This window comes from Nannospalax galili, unplaced genomic scaffold (genome assembly GCF_000622305.1).
Source record: "Nannospalax galili isolate Female #2095 unplaced genomic scaffold, S.galili_v1.0 scaffold336, whole genome shotgun sequence".
Lineage (NCBI taxonomy): Eukaryota > Metazoa > Chordata > Mammalia > Rodentia > Spalacidae > Nannospalax > Nannospalax galili.
The window spans coordinates 9,362,956-9,378,128 of NW_008343385.1; the positions used below are offsets into that span (position 1 = coordinate 9,362,956).

Consider the following 15,173-nt stretch of genomic DNA (forward strand, 5'->3'; position numbering starts at 1 on the left):
TATCAGGATTTGTTGGAACAAAATAACAGCAGAATTGGAAGTCAAGGAAAGACAGCTAGAGATACATGTCTGGGCTGTGTGTTATCATGGTATAATTTGACAAACAGAAGATTTCTATCCTTCAAGATCCTTCTAACTGTAAGGAGCTGTAACGTCATTCCAAGAGCATAAGTTCACACAGCCTGTTGTGCTCTGCACTGTGATTCTTCAGCCATAGGTGGTCCCTCTGCCCCTCCCTGTATGTTAGACTTTGCATCCTACTAGCTGCTTTTAATTGATTTTTTCTTTCATTTCCTTCCTTCCTTCCTTCCTTCCTTCCTTCCTTCCTTCCTTCCTTCCTTCCTTCCTTCCTTCCTTTCTTTTTTATTTTTTGGTCTTTTTGAAAAAAGGCTTCCCTGTAGCCCCAGCTGACCTGGAACTCACGATGTAGACCAGGATGGCCTTGAACTCGCAGAAATCCGCATGCCTCTGCCTCCTGAGTGCTGGGATCAAACGTGTACACCACCACCTTGGGTCTCGATTTTCCTTTCTTAATTGACATATCGTTAGGACTGAAATGAAAACTTCCCCAAAGGAAGAATTAGATTTTTCGCTAGTTATCGTCTTCTCTGTGGGACAGAGCTTTTTGTTCCAGGTTCCCTCACAGGTTTTTGATACATAGAACAGTCACTCTGATCTATCAACTGAGACTAAGGTGATGGCAGCATAGTGATTTATGAAGGTCGACTTGGCAGGAATTTATAGGGGCCTACTATGAGACCAGGGCCTTGTGTATATTTATCAGGCAAGCAGTCTACCAACTAAACTACATCCCTAGCCCCCAGGACAGCCTTTTGTACCTGTTCGCTTATGAAGTCCCACTTTGTGATTTCAAGTCTATTATTCCTAAAGTAGAACTCCTCACAAAACAAACTAGACTAATTGAACTCTGAAGTAGCATAGTGCCGAAGTTGGAGAGTAAAATCGATGAAATATGTTGAAAAGGAGGATACATATACTACTGATAATATGATCAAAGGTAACATTTTCTGAGCATTTCTGATTTCACAAACATTGCACTAAGGACTGGGGAGATGGCTCAGAAGTTAAGAATGCATACTGCTCTTACAGAGGATTTGAGTTTCGTTTCTAGCACCCACATGGGCCAACTCACAAGTGTCTAGAACTCCAGGTCCAGTGGAATCTGACACCTCTGGCTTCCACAAGCAACTCCACGCATGTGCACATACCTACACAGATATACACACATACACATAATTAAAAAAATGAATCTTAATGCTATATTACCTACCCCACTGTATCTTCACAGCTACTCTATGAACAGGTCTGTTATTCCCAATTTACAGATTAGAAATTGAAGCTTGAGGGTTAAATAACGTGCCTTAAATTTACACTGGTAAAAATATAATTGACGCACAGGCAGTGTGTCTCCAGAGCTCATGCCTCCAGACACCACACTAATGGAGTAAAACCAGATAGAAATTCCAATCTGGTTGCAGTAGTGACTAAAGCAGAAACAATGGTTGCAAAAGGTAAATAGTAAGACAAGATACCCTTGGCACCTCCTGCCTTACCTCACGTTTATGAAAATAACTACATTGTGTGGGACTGGTGTCTATATTATTTAATCCCTTGTCTTCATAATGTGTAAATAAGTTATACAAACCTAGGCTTGAGAGAAACCACACTGTTCACCTAATGCAACTTTACCAGATGAGCGAATTCTCCATCTTCCTGATGGAGTGCAATGTAGCCTGTTTGAAGACAGCCTGTGAAGACAGCATGTGCCTTTTGTAGTGGTTGCTTATTCCGTCTTTGTGTGTGTGTGTGTGTGTGTGTGTGTGTGTGTGTGTGTGTGTGTGTGTGTGTTTGTGTGTGTACATGTTCATGTGTGTGTGAAAGTATGTGTGAGAATGGGAGCATGTGTGTATGCATGTGGAGGCCTGAGGTCAATATTGCATGTGTGTAGGAGCCAGAGGTGATGTTAGATATCTTCCTCAATCACTCTCCACCTTTTTTTTTGAGCCGGTCTCTCATTGAACCTGGAGCTTACCAATTTAGCAAGACTAGCTGGCCAGTGAACCTCCTGTCTCCGCTTCCCACTCCCATGCTAGGATTACAGGTGCTCGCCACCACACCTGGCTTTTTATGTGGGTGCTGGGGATTTGATCTCAGGTCCTCATGCTTGCTCAGAAAACACTTTACCCACAGAGTCATCTTTTGCAGCTCCTACTGGTTCTTTCTTATCCTCCAAGTCAGAACCCACTTTATTTGTGTACTTCCCTGCCTGGTCCCAGTTCTATCCTCTGAAGTAGAGTGAGCCAGTTTGCTGTTTGTGGCCCGGGCAGTGTGCAAGGATGGGAATGCCCAGCCTTTCCTTACCAGATTCCACATTCCCAGAGCCTCTCCCCCTATTTGCTCACTTCTTCCAGGATGTGGTTCTGGTTTCCTATAGTCCTCTACAGAATGCACTACAATAGATCATCTCACCATAGTTGAGCAATGTGGGGTTTGTACATGAATATGTTTTAATGATATCCAGCAAATACCACAGTTTAGATACAGTTACAATATGTTTATTACTTCAGCATTCCTATTCATTCCAACCCAAAGCTAAGGTGGCCAAAATGCAACCACACTTCTTTTTCCCAACTAATTTTGTACATGAAATGAACTATATACTCAGGTCTAATGAACTAGACTTGATTTAAAGCCCAGGATTTCCTGTCTTCAGGCTAAATTTGGAGTTTGACAGTATTTGTCTAAATTATTGGTTTAGTTTTTTTTTGGGTTTTTTTTTTTATTTTGAGATATGGTCTCCCTGTAGGCCTAGCTGGCCTGGAACTCGCTATGTAGACCAGGCTGGCCTTGAACTCACAGAGATCCACCTGCCTCTACCTCCCAAGTGCTGGGAATAAAGGTGTGTGCCACCATGCCTGGCCTCTAAATTATTGTTTTTAAAAAATTCTATGCAATATACTAGCTTGTCATGTTGGTGTTGGATTTTTGTTGTTTGTGTTAATCAATTACATGTAATTTGTTGGTGTGGCAATTTTCTCCCCTATCACTAATAGAAAATATTGTTCCAGACAGGGCCAGGGTTTTTAGAATCAGTAATAAATACCTCTTCAGTGTATTTTTCAATCAAAGCAATTCCATCTAAGCACTAAATAAGGTTAGCTTTCATCATTTTATCTATAAAGAGTCTATGAGAGCTTATAAAAATCAAGAGCCAGTGTATTTAAGATATTATATTGGCTTTTCAAATTGTTTTAGTATATGGTACAAAGTATTTTTTTTTGAAGTCAAGTTTCCCATATTAGGAGCTATGATGAATTGGTCCATGCCAGCTCCCAGGGCTCATGGATTTATAAATTCTTTCAAGAATAGGCATTATTCTCCCTGGAGTGGTCCTTATCAAAGCAGGTGACATGGGAATTGGTTGGTTAAGGTTGAAAATGAAAGATTACATGTGTTAGAATTATGACATGGAGGTCTATTTTTCACATGTAGAAAGTGAAACTCAAAGAATTGAGGTGACCTTGTTGGAGTCACTCAGCCAATGGAAATACTAGGATTACACCTGGCTTTTCTGCTCCTAAGCTTATTTCTCACACTGAACTGCACACACTTTGGGTCTCAACCCTGTACATTCAATTCTGTGATGGTTTCTAGTTCTGTTATAATGACAAGTAATTCTCAAAGTGGAGTAAGTAAAGTCATAGACTAAAAAAAAATGGTGTAGAGATTAATTTTGCCTGAAGACAAAAAGTATTTATTTTTATTGATATGAAACAAAAATGTATTTAAATGTAAAATTCATTTTAAAGATGAACCAGGATATTTTAAAGGTATCTTGACCAGGTTTACATCTTCCTGAACACTGTCAGGTTACTTATATTTCTTTTCTTTTACAATTTAAAGTATTTAAAGTATTTTACCATTTAAAGTATTTTACCATTTAAAGAATTTCAGTATTTAAAGTATTTCTTTTAATGTCCTGTTCATTATTGTACTTAACTGATTGAAAGTGACAAAACTCCTACTTAAATCATCACAAATAAAAATGGAACCTAAGAGTTTATATAACTGAAATATTGAAGTGTAGGACTTGAGTATGGCTGGATCCAGAAGCCCAAATTCTGACATCAGGACCTGGTCCCTCACTTAGGAATGCCTTCTTTTGCTTTCTCGTGTAGGCTTTCTGCTGATGGGGGCAAGATGGATCTCAAGCAGGTACCTTATACTCCCAGCAAGTGACCAGAAAGGACAAGTTTTTTTCAACAGTCTCAGAAAAATGCACAGTCCTAATAGCATCATGTTCAGGTAAATCAACAGGGCCAGACAGCTATGCCACTCTTGGAAACAGAGTCAAACCCACTGAGAACTTCAAAGACTAAAGTGGGTAAAAGCGGGCTCCTAAAGGAAAATAGGGCAGCAAGGCTTTTATCAGGAGAGTGAATAAAAGTAAGAAGGCAAAACCAGCAGCTTTTCACACACTCCGTCTGTCCATGGACTAGACAGACAAACTGTGATACATTCATAATGAAATGCTACTATGACTAACAAGTAATAAACTACAAATACATGTAACAACATTTATATAATGGAATATGATCATATCCACCCTTTATTTCCCCTTTCAAATCTCCCCAGAACTCCCCAACACATCCCCCTCTCAGCTTCATGTCCTCTACATTTTAAAAATAACTCACCTTGTCCAACAGTACTGCCCATATGTGCATGGGTGTGGGCCATCCACTGGAGCATGGACAACCTCCAAAGAAGAATGACTCTCCTTTCCCCAGCAGCTACTAACTGCCAGTAGCTCCTCATGAAAGGGGTTCCTCAAGAATCAATTTTAAATGCATTATGTTAAGTAGAAGACATTGGATGCAGGTGTCTTCAGTAATGCATGATCCATTTATATGGCATTCTATAGGAACAGAAATGAGGTCAGCAGTAGCAGAGTCTGAGAGGGAATAGAATGCCTATGAGGGATATGAGAGATCTTTTGTGGGGGGCATGATAGAAATGTTCTGTATCTCCATAGTTGATGCATGCTCAAAAATGTAAAAAAAAAACAAAAAACAAAAAACAAAACATTGATCAAGGTTTATCTGAGAATATTTGGTTTTGTACCCAAGCCTTATCTACACAGCACATGATAATTAAAAGTACCACACTGGTGGAACTAACCTTATTAGGGGTTTAACAGCCGTATGCTGAGGCCTATACTAACCTGGTCAGAGGGACTTAAAGGACAGTTTTTGCCCCTTGCCCTCCAAGGTCAACTAAGTTCCAGAGGACTACGGAACATCTCTCAAAATGTCCTGTAACTGTTGTGGTGAGTCACGTCCTTTTGTTCAAGGAGGCCATGGAGACCCCACAAGACAGACTTGAACCAGTGTCCCATCTACAAAGAGGAGGGTCAGCTCAGAGAAAACATCTAATCCCTGCTTCCAAGTGAAGCCAGACATGGTTGAGCAGGACCTTTGACTTATCTTCACATAGATGGAACTGGTAAAAAGAAAGGAGCCAGGGTCTCATCCTAAACTCATGTGACCCCTGAGGAACAGATCCTCAAATGATCTTAAGTGTAAAATAAATTGATTTATTTGGGCCTACTGTATGGTCTTCAACACCCAAAAGGAAAGTATAACAAAGAGTAAAGTCATCAGTATATTTCTTCAAGAGTTCAAGGGATTACACTTCCCAGATATTAGGCTTAAGTCTGTATAAAAAGTTAGACAATTATTTCTCATTGATGATTTTACCTAACCAGAAAGTGCTGCTCAGTTGTAAGACTTCAAATCTTGGTCTCCATTACTGTAGTGCCCACCTGTAGCTAGGGGAGACAACCAGCTATTGTTCTAAAATGATGGGCAAATTTGTTTTCTCCCCCTATCTAGAAGTCTTTGATAGGGAACTGACACTGATTCTGACCACTCCAACAGCTATCAAAATACCTGAAAGCCAGGGATGCTTTTGGAAGCCCTTGTCAAGAAATTCCAATGGACTGTCATGAACATTTGAAAGTTGCCCTGTTCTGAGCTTTTTCTAGTTCCCTGTCTGGAACTCGTAATGCTAATTACTCTTGCCTTTACTTCTCCTTCACATCTCCTATTCATGATTCAAGGACTTTCTTTTCCCCCTAGAGATAAGAGTTATGTAATTTGGGAGTCTTTTAGATAGACCCACTGAAGGGATACTCCACTTGCCTCACCCAGCATCCCTGTTCAGCCTGGAAGAAGCCAGAGTGGTCTGCGTCCTGATTCCCTATCTGCAAGTTGGGTAACCTCTTCAGAGAATGATGGGAATAGGAGGTGCAAATTGGCTAGGCAGTTAGGGTAAAAAGACCCCAAAGAAAAGTAGCTGGTTTCTTGGCTAAAACTTACAATGTCCTTGGGACTCTTAGCAGCATACTCTGTTCCAAAGGTCAAAAATGTCAAAAGTATTTGGGAGCTTTTAGATAATCCTTAAAAGATTTTAGGGTTACCTCTTCAGAGGGAGGAATGTTAGAGTAGCCAAAAGCCCCATAAAAAATAAAATAAGAAGAAAGAGTACATGAAAAAAAAAGAAACAAGGATCTTATCTGAAAAGAAGTACTCTCAAGATATGTGAACCAATATTTTAGGACCAACTTCTCTTTTCCAACAGAATCTTTACAGAATTGTAGATAACACTACAAGTCCTACATCTAGCTTGCTATTATCTTTCAGAGTGATTGTATAATGAATTAATACATGTAAACAATTCAGTGTAGAGCTTGTTCCATAATATTTATTAAAATACCTGCTTTTACTAAGGAAAGAAAAAAAAAAAAAACCCAAGAAGTCAATCGATGAAGTGACATGAAACTTTGAAGACAGTACTGATGTTAAATGTTTCAAACTTGTAAGTGTTCAACTTTTGAATCTCTCTACTATAAATAAAGTTTGAGTATGCACCACACCAAAAAAAATGTAACCATCAAGTATACTATTTACAGTTAGGAGACTGTTAATCTATGCTAGATTGTAATTTTTCCCCCCTTGTCCCACAAAGGTTTACTGGTAATGAGTGTCCTGGCTTGTAGCTGTCCCTCTCACCATATTATGGAAATGCAGGCAATGTGAAAAGGAGCACTTGGGCCTCACTGACACCATTCATGTTTTACTAACAGTAGTCAGCATACCTAGAATTCCTTGAAATGCCTAAAGCATGTGTATATAGTGAATGTTATATAATACACCTGGCAGGCCTATTTTTATTTAATTGAATAAAGATACAAATACTTTAAAAAAATGAGTCGAGTGAATGCTAAAACGAATGAATGATTGAACTAGACAAGGTTTGAGAGGGTCTCTCCATAAGGTACCTTGTATGCTGTGCTAAGGAGCTTGTTTTTTTTTTCCTTGTCAATAAGGGGGTTATTATATGGAGGGCAACACTGAAGGAAATTAAAGGTCTGCTTAATTTGTAGATGGAAGACTCCTATCATAGTCAAAGCCTCTAAGAGGAAACCAGAACAAGATAGGGAGGCCAATTTAACAGATTTACAATAATTTATGTATTTATTTATTTATTTTGGGTTTTTTTGAGAAAATAATTTTGATTTTTCTCCCTGTAGCCCCAGCTGACCTGGAGCTTGCTATGGAGATCGGGCTGGCCTCGATCTCACAGAGATTCGCCTGCCTCTTCCTGCTTAGTACTGAGATTAAAGATGTGTTCTACCCTACCTGGCCAGATTTACGATAAATTAAATGAGAGAAAACAAGGCTCAAATTAGGATAGTGGTAATATCAGTACAGAGGAAGGACGGAGCTGAAGAAAACGTAGGAGACAAAATACAGAAAACAGAAAGGTTGATGACATTTCAGAAGGGAGAGGATGATGCTTAGGTTAACTCTGAATTCCTCAGACAGCAAGATGGCTGTTTGGTATTTTCTGGTCACCACTTGAATGTATGAATCTGAGATGCAGAAGGGAAATTAGGGGCCAGATATGGATTTTGAAATCATTCGAATGCAGGAAGGGTACGGGAGCCACTGTGCTGTGTCTGGACTGTGCTCCCCGCTGCCGCGGGCCTGGACACCACCCATCATCCACTCCCGGTCCCTTTTAGTTCCAAGTCTAGGATGGCAAGCCTTAAGGATCAGCTGATTGTGAATCTTCTTAAGGAAGAGCGGGCCCTTCCAGAACAAGATTACAATTGTTGGGGTTGGTGCTGTTGGCCTGGCCTGAAGGACTTGGCAGATGAACTTGCTCTTGATGTCATGGAGGGCAAACTGAAGGGAGAGACGATGGATCCTCAGCATGGCAGCCTTTTCCATAAAACACCAAAAATTGTCTCTGGCAAAGACTACAGTGTGACTGCCAACTCCAAAGTGGTCATCATCACAGCTGGGGTGTGGCAGCGGGAGGCAAAGAGTCCTCTCAGTTTGGTCCAGGGTAATGTGAACATCTTCAAGTTCATCATCCCTAATGTTGTGAAGTACAGTCCAAACTACAAGTTGCTTGTTTTAAACTGAGTGGCTATCTTGACCTATGTGGCTTGGAAGATAAGTGGCTTTCCCCAAACTGAGTTATTGGAAGTGGTTGCAATCTGGATTCAGTCCGGTTCAGTTACCTGATTGGGAGAAAGGCTGGGCATTCACCTACTAAGCTGTCACTTGCCTTGGGGAGCAGGGGATTCAAGTGTGCCTGTGTGGAGTGGTGTGAACGTTGGTGGCATCTCCCTGAAGAATCTCAACCCAGAATTGGGCACTGATGCAGGAACAGTAGAAGGATGTTCACAAACAGTGGAAGGATGTTGACAGTGCCTACGAGGTGATCAAACTGAAAGGTTGTATGTCCTGGGCCATTAGACTCTCTGTGGCAGATCTGGACGAGAGCATAATGAAGGATCTTAGGCAGGTGCCCCAAATTTCCACCATGAAAAGGGTCTCTGTGGAATAGAAGATGACTTCTTCCTCAATGTGCCCTGCATCCCGGGACAGAATGGGACCTCAGACGTTGTGGAGGTGACTCTGACCCAGAAGAGAAGGCCCACCTGAAGAAGATCACAGAATACACTCTGGGGAACCCAGAAAGAGCTGCAGTTTTAAAGTCTCCTGATGTCACAGCGTTCACTGTCCCGGCTACAGCAGACTTTCTGCTGGAGATTGTACATGTTTTCCTTCTCCTCTGAGCTGTGATTAATGCGATTGTATTAAGAAGGTGATTTCTTTGAATCACGAATAGGGGATGTGAAGGAGAAGTAAAGGCAAGAGTAATTAGCATTACAAGTTCTAGCAGGGAACTAGAAAAAAAGTCAGAACAGGGCAATTTTCAAATGTTCATATGAAAGTCCATTGGAGTTTCTTGACAAGGGCTTCCAAAAGCATCCCTCTATTGGGTTCTTCCTCATTTTCCTTTTGTCTTCCAAGGCTGGACTAGTTGGCTGGGACTAGTTGGCTGGCTTATGCAATTTGGGAATCTTTTAGATGGACCCACTGAAGGGGTACTCCAATTGCCTCATCCTGCGTCCTTGTTCAGCATGGAAGAAGCCAGAGTGGTCTGCGTCCCTATTCCCCATTGGCAATTTGGGTAGTCCCTTCAGAGGATGGTGTGATAAGAATAGGAGATAGAAATTGGCTGGCCAGTTAGGGTAAAAAGACCCCAAAGAAATGTAGCCAGTTTCTTGGCTAAAAGTCAAAATGTCCTTGGGCCTGTTAGCAGCATACTCTGCTCCAAAGGCCAAAAATGTCAAAAGTATTTGGGAGCTTATATCTAATCCTTAAAAGATTTTAGGGTTACTTCTTCAGAGGGGAGGGGTGTTGGAGGGGAGGGAGTGGGCATGGATTTGATCAAAACACCTTATATACATGTATGAAATTCTCAATAAAGTTTTTTTAAAAATTTTAAAAAAGGTGATCTCCTAAAGTTAGAACCCTGCACAGCTATATCCTGAGGCTAAATGGTACTTGTGTAGTTGTAAACTGGTTAGTGTGAAAAAAGTTCTACCATCTGAAACACCACTGCCAATTTTGTACAGGATCCAGTTCCCTTCAAACTGGATATTTTACTATGTGCTATCTCACTTCACCAAACATGCCTAGTCGTTTTTCCAATTAGTCCCATCCTGGGATCCAGTGTATAAATCTATTACAGTATGTCTTGTGCAGAGCTGTTCTAAGGATCTTATTTTGTATATTATTTATGTATCAGTGTACATTGCAATAGAATGCAAAAAGTAAAATCTACATATGGATAATGCAACCAGCTACCAGGTGTCATGCCAAGTAAAACACCAAATAAACCTTAAAGAGCTGGAGAGATGGCTCAGCGGTTAAGAACACTGACTGTTCTTGCGGAAGACCTGGGTTCGAATCCCAGCACCCACATGGCAGCTAACTACTGTTCGTAACTCTAGTCCTAGGGGATCCGACAGCCTCTTCTGACCTCTGTGGGCATTGCACAACACAGGTGCAATTACCTACATGCAGGCAATACATGCATACACTTAAGGTAAAAATAATAAATAAAATAAAAAAAATAGAATGGAGGAAGTAGCAAAAACCACGAGAAAGGGGAGGTTCCCAGACAAAATGATATATACCCTTTATTGATTTACAGATTAGATCTTTTTTATGGACAGGCTTTCTCTACATAATTACATAATGCCTTTTAAAAGGAAGACAATGTATGTGGTATTTTGTATTCCTCACAATTTTTCGTTGGATAATTAGTTTTTCATAAAAACCCATGCAATCATAAATAGGATTCCCGTGCCTCTTGCTTTTGGAACATCTAATTGAATTTTAAGTGTCTTAGAAGAAGAAGATGATATTCATGTAACTCCAGAAAATGTTTTCCCAAAGCCACAAACTTCTGGCAAAAAAATTTATGGTGAGATTTGTCTCAGTTATGCTGATAAGTTTCTGAAAAGTTCTTTGTAACAAATAACACAATCTGGCTATAGTTTCAATATGTTAGTTCAGTTACAATACTTTTCTTTCTTTCTCTCTTTTTCCTTAAAGTTTTTACTTTAAGATACCATCCTACAAGGACACATGGAAGAAACAGGCATGATTACCATTGAGTGAAGACAATATAATAAAAAAACCTTACACCTGTCAGCTAACCTTGAAGTTGAAGCTCTGATGTGTGGCCTGCTGCAGGGTTGAAAGGAATGGATGGTTAGTATTCTTTTCCTTCTACCTTACTCCTTCAACAAATCCACGTGTACCTCCTAACAGTCCTTCTCTAGGGCAGCCATGCCCTCAGGGGCCTCCGAAAGCCCCCCACTCCCTCCATCCCTTCACCCACATTACCAGTGAACAAAGGCACATTTGGTATACATCCAGCCAGATTTGTGGTCTGGGCTAGGCTAAGTCTCAGCAATGGCTGTAGTGTTAGCCCAGCAAGCACAGAGTTTGCTCTTCCCTGAGTCCCCACCAGATATCACATAGGAGACTGGAACGAATGCCAACCTTGAAGTAAGAGGGGCGCAAATCCACAAGGTAGATGATACATGTGGTCTTGACTGTGACAATGGCGGCATTGGTATCTTTGGGAACCGCATCATCATGGCACAATGGGCAGCAAGCCATGTGTTTACAATAGCGAGGGTCGCATTTCACCAACGGGTTGGCTAGCTCAAAGTAAATATTGATGATATGCGTTATGGAAAGCTGCTCATGGTAGGCTTTCCTGGCAGAGAAGATAGGAGAATATGTGGCCAGAGGGAGGTAGATATGAGGATAAAGGAACAGGTTGTTCTGGAATTCTGTGAGATTAGCATTCAGGGCTACATCAGATCTGAGAGAAGCAGTGATGGAAGACAAAATCTAGTTAACTGGGCAGTTAAGGTTAATGTAGTTTGGACATGCAATATAGAGGTTTCTATGACAAGTGTCTGCCATGAAGGCACAATCAGAATGCTCCAGGGTGGTATGGTGATGAAGATAGAGTTGTGGGACTCATTTATAGCTGTAAAACTCCAGCATGGAGTTCTTGTTGTAATCAACACAGAGCCATTCCATCAGTAGGGAGGTGAACCCAGAGTTTCCAGAACTCTGAAAAATGGAAGTTCTGAAGTCTGCACTGGTCATCAGCTTACGAATTAGTCCAAGATGATCTCTTTAATGAGAGAATTTCCAAGATGACCATGTGTCAGCAATCTCCTTGGTACGGTGCTCTCAGGCACAGTTATTGACAGCATCTTCCTTATCTGTGAGGAGCCGCTCTATGCAGAAGAGCTGGTGGTAAATACTAGTGTGAGCTTCATCAGTGACTATGGGTCTTAGCTCTGCAAACACTGCCCCGAGCACACGCTTGTAAGTGCCTATCTCACTGAAGAAGGTGCTGACGGAGTCATCTCCTCCTCCAGTGGTCTTATCACTTGGCATCCGAACATTGAACTAGATGCCATGTGTGAGGCAGTGGTGGTCCCAGAAAGCATTGCTAATCTGGCAACCAGCCTGGCAAATGGGGGTGGACAGGTACTCACACATGGCGGCTACAGATTAAGAGGTGAATGCAACAGGGCTGAACACAAGGTCCTGGTTATCATCCTCAAGTTAGGAATCAAGGTAAGTAATACACTTGTTTTACTACTTTGCAGCAAAGGTCTTCTACCTCCATCTTCATCCTTATAAATGATTATTCAAAACTTAAAAAGGATTAACATAATTTTAACAATAGGTAATTTTTTGTTCTTATAAGATCTTATTATATTGTCCAGGCTGTTTTCAAATTCCTAGGCTCAAGCTGTCCTCCTTGCTCACCCTCCCAGATAGCTGGGACAATAGGCTCACAATAGTTAAATTTAATGACTACTTATGGGGTTGGAGAGATGGCTTAGCAGTTAAGAGCACTGGCTGCTCTTGCAGAGGACCTGGGTTTGATTCCCAGCACCCACATGGTGGCTAACAACCGTCCATAACTCCAGTTCCGGGGGATCTGATGCCGTCTTCTGACCTCTATGGGTATTGCATGACACGGGTGCCCTTACCTACATGCAGGCAATACACTTTCACACATAAAATAAAATAATTAAATAGTTAAAAAAATTTTATTTATTATTTTTATTTTATGTGTATGTGTGTATTGCCTGCACCTATGTTATGTAATGCATGCGGAGGTCAGAAGAGGCTGTTGGATCCCCTGGAACTGGAGTTACTGACAGTTACTAGCTGCCATATGGGTGCTGGGAATCGAACCCAGATCTTCTGCAAGAACATCCAGTGTTCTTAACTGCTGAGCCATCTCTCCAGCCCCCATAATAAAATATTTTAATGACTACTTACTATGTGCCTCACCCAATGCCAGGTACTCTGTATGGATGATCTCATTTTATCCTCTCACGATCCTGTGAGGTAGTCAGGCTTCTACATTCCCCTTCTAGCCAAAGAGAGACTGACTCTCAGAGGTAAGGTAGTATGACAAAAGCAGTGCCACTCTTCAAGATTCAGAGCCAGCATTGACATCATCCCTCTCCTTGAAATCAAACATTTTTGAATTAAGATCTCACACTGCACCGTGCATCCTAGGCTGGCCTTGAACTCATGATCCTCCTACCTCACCTCCTGAGTGCTGGGATTACAAGTGTGTGTAACTGTGACTAACAGACACGTTCTCTTTCTTGAGGGTACAAGTTCTGTCACTTAGTCATGTACTGTCTTGTAAAATTCCTGGACCTGGTGTACTGCTTGACTTTTTGCATATTTCACCTTGCCTTTCCAGCCAGATTCTAACTTATATGAAATCAGATACTATGATTCATTCCTCATGACATTTTCCAAACACACAGAATGCTGTTACCTCAAAATATAAGTTCACAGCTTGAACTGAATGTTACTCTTCAAACTCACAGATTCCCAGATCTCGCTTTGCCCTCTGCAGGATTGAGCACATGCTGCTTTAACAAAAGATGGAGGTTGGTGTGATGGCCAGGCAGCCGGTGCATCCAGGAGGTGATTGCGAGCACTCCAGTGCATACCTCTCTTGCCAGGGGCTGGGCCTAGCTGGCCACTGAGACGCACACCCATGGTCAACTGGTCTTCATCACCCGGGTGACAAACCCTAAGGAGGATGAGGACTGATCACCAGGACCAAGCAAGGAAGGACTTGGCAAGCAAGAAAGAAAATGGCTGAAGAACCAAGTTGGCGAGATGCTTCATCACTAGCTCCCCCTCCAGGGAGGAAGATGTGAAGGCCACAGTTACCAAAAAAAAAGTCAAGCAGAACCTTAACCATGAAAAAAAAAGGAAAACCAAAAGACCACAAAAGACCACAAATGGAGAGAAAGATCCATTTCTCTCCTTGAGAAAAGGCTGGTTTTCTTCCATATTGATGTGTCTAGTGAGAAATTCAAGCCAGCAAGTAACTGTTGCCTCTGTTTGCTGCATAGAAGCCGAAATGCTCTATCCTAAACACAAGTTTAAACATTTGGACAGCGCAATAGAGACAGGAAAATATTAGGAACCAGTGTAACTGAAATTGTGACTCCTCCCATTCACTTGGAACTGTGATCACATCCCGTGAACCTGAAGCTGGGGTCCCTTCCCATCAGCCTTGAACTGTGGTTGTCTCCCATGAACCTGGAGCTGTGTTCCCCTCCCTTGAACTGTGCTTGACTCCTGTGAACTGGAGCTGTGGTTTCCTCCTGTGAGCCTGGGACTGTGGTTGCCTCTTGTGAACCTGTACCTGTGGTCCCCTCCCGCAAGCCTGAAGCTGGGGCTCCATCCTATAAACCTTTAGCAATGGTCTCCTCCAGTGAGCTGGGGCTGTGGTCCCTCCTGTGAGCTGGAGTTGTGATCCTTTCCTGGTATACCTTCACTTATGCCCTACAGAAAATGTAACACACCTAATTAAACTTCTAGAGATAAAAATCACAGTCTGGGAAGTTAAAAGAAGAAATAGAAAGTGCTGTAATAACTAAATTCTCAAATAAAAAATGTATAATTATATTTTAGAATATAAATTCTCAATTCTATATGTCTACTATTATATTTTGAACATTATTTATTGACAACACTATATTACACAGCTTCACTAATATGAAAGTTGTCACTGTTGCTGTATTGTGAGTTTGTCATTTACTCCCTTTCTAAATTCTCCAACCTGTACAAAGCTTTCCAATGTAATCGTGTTATTTCTTAAAGAAAGTGATGCAATATTCTAAAATTAAAAAAATTTAAAGATGG

General features: G+C 41.3%; 1 pseudogene; it reads left to right on the forward strand.

The window, feature by feature from the left end:
• The first annotated feature begins 8,120 nt into the window (after positions 1 to 8,120).
• LOC103739241 lies at positions 8,121 to 9,231 on the forward strand (annotated as a pseudogene).
• Positions 9,232 to 15,173: the final 5,942 nt, after the last annotated feature.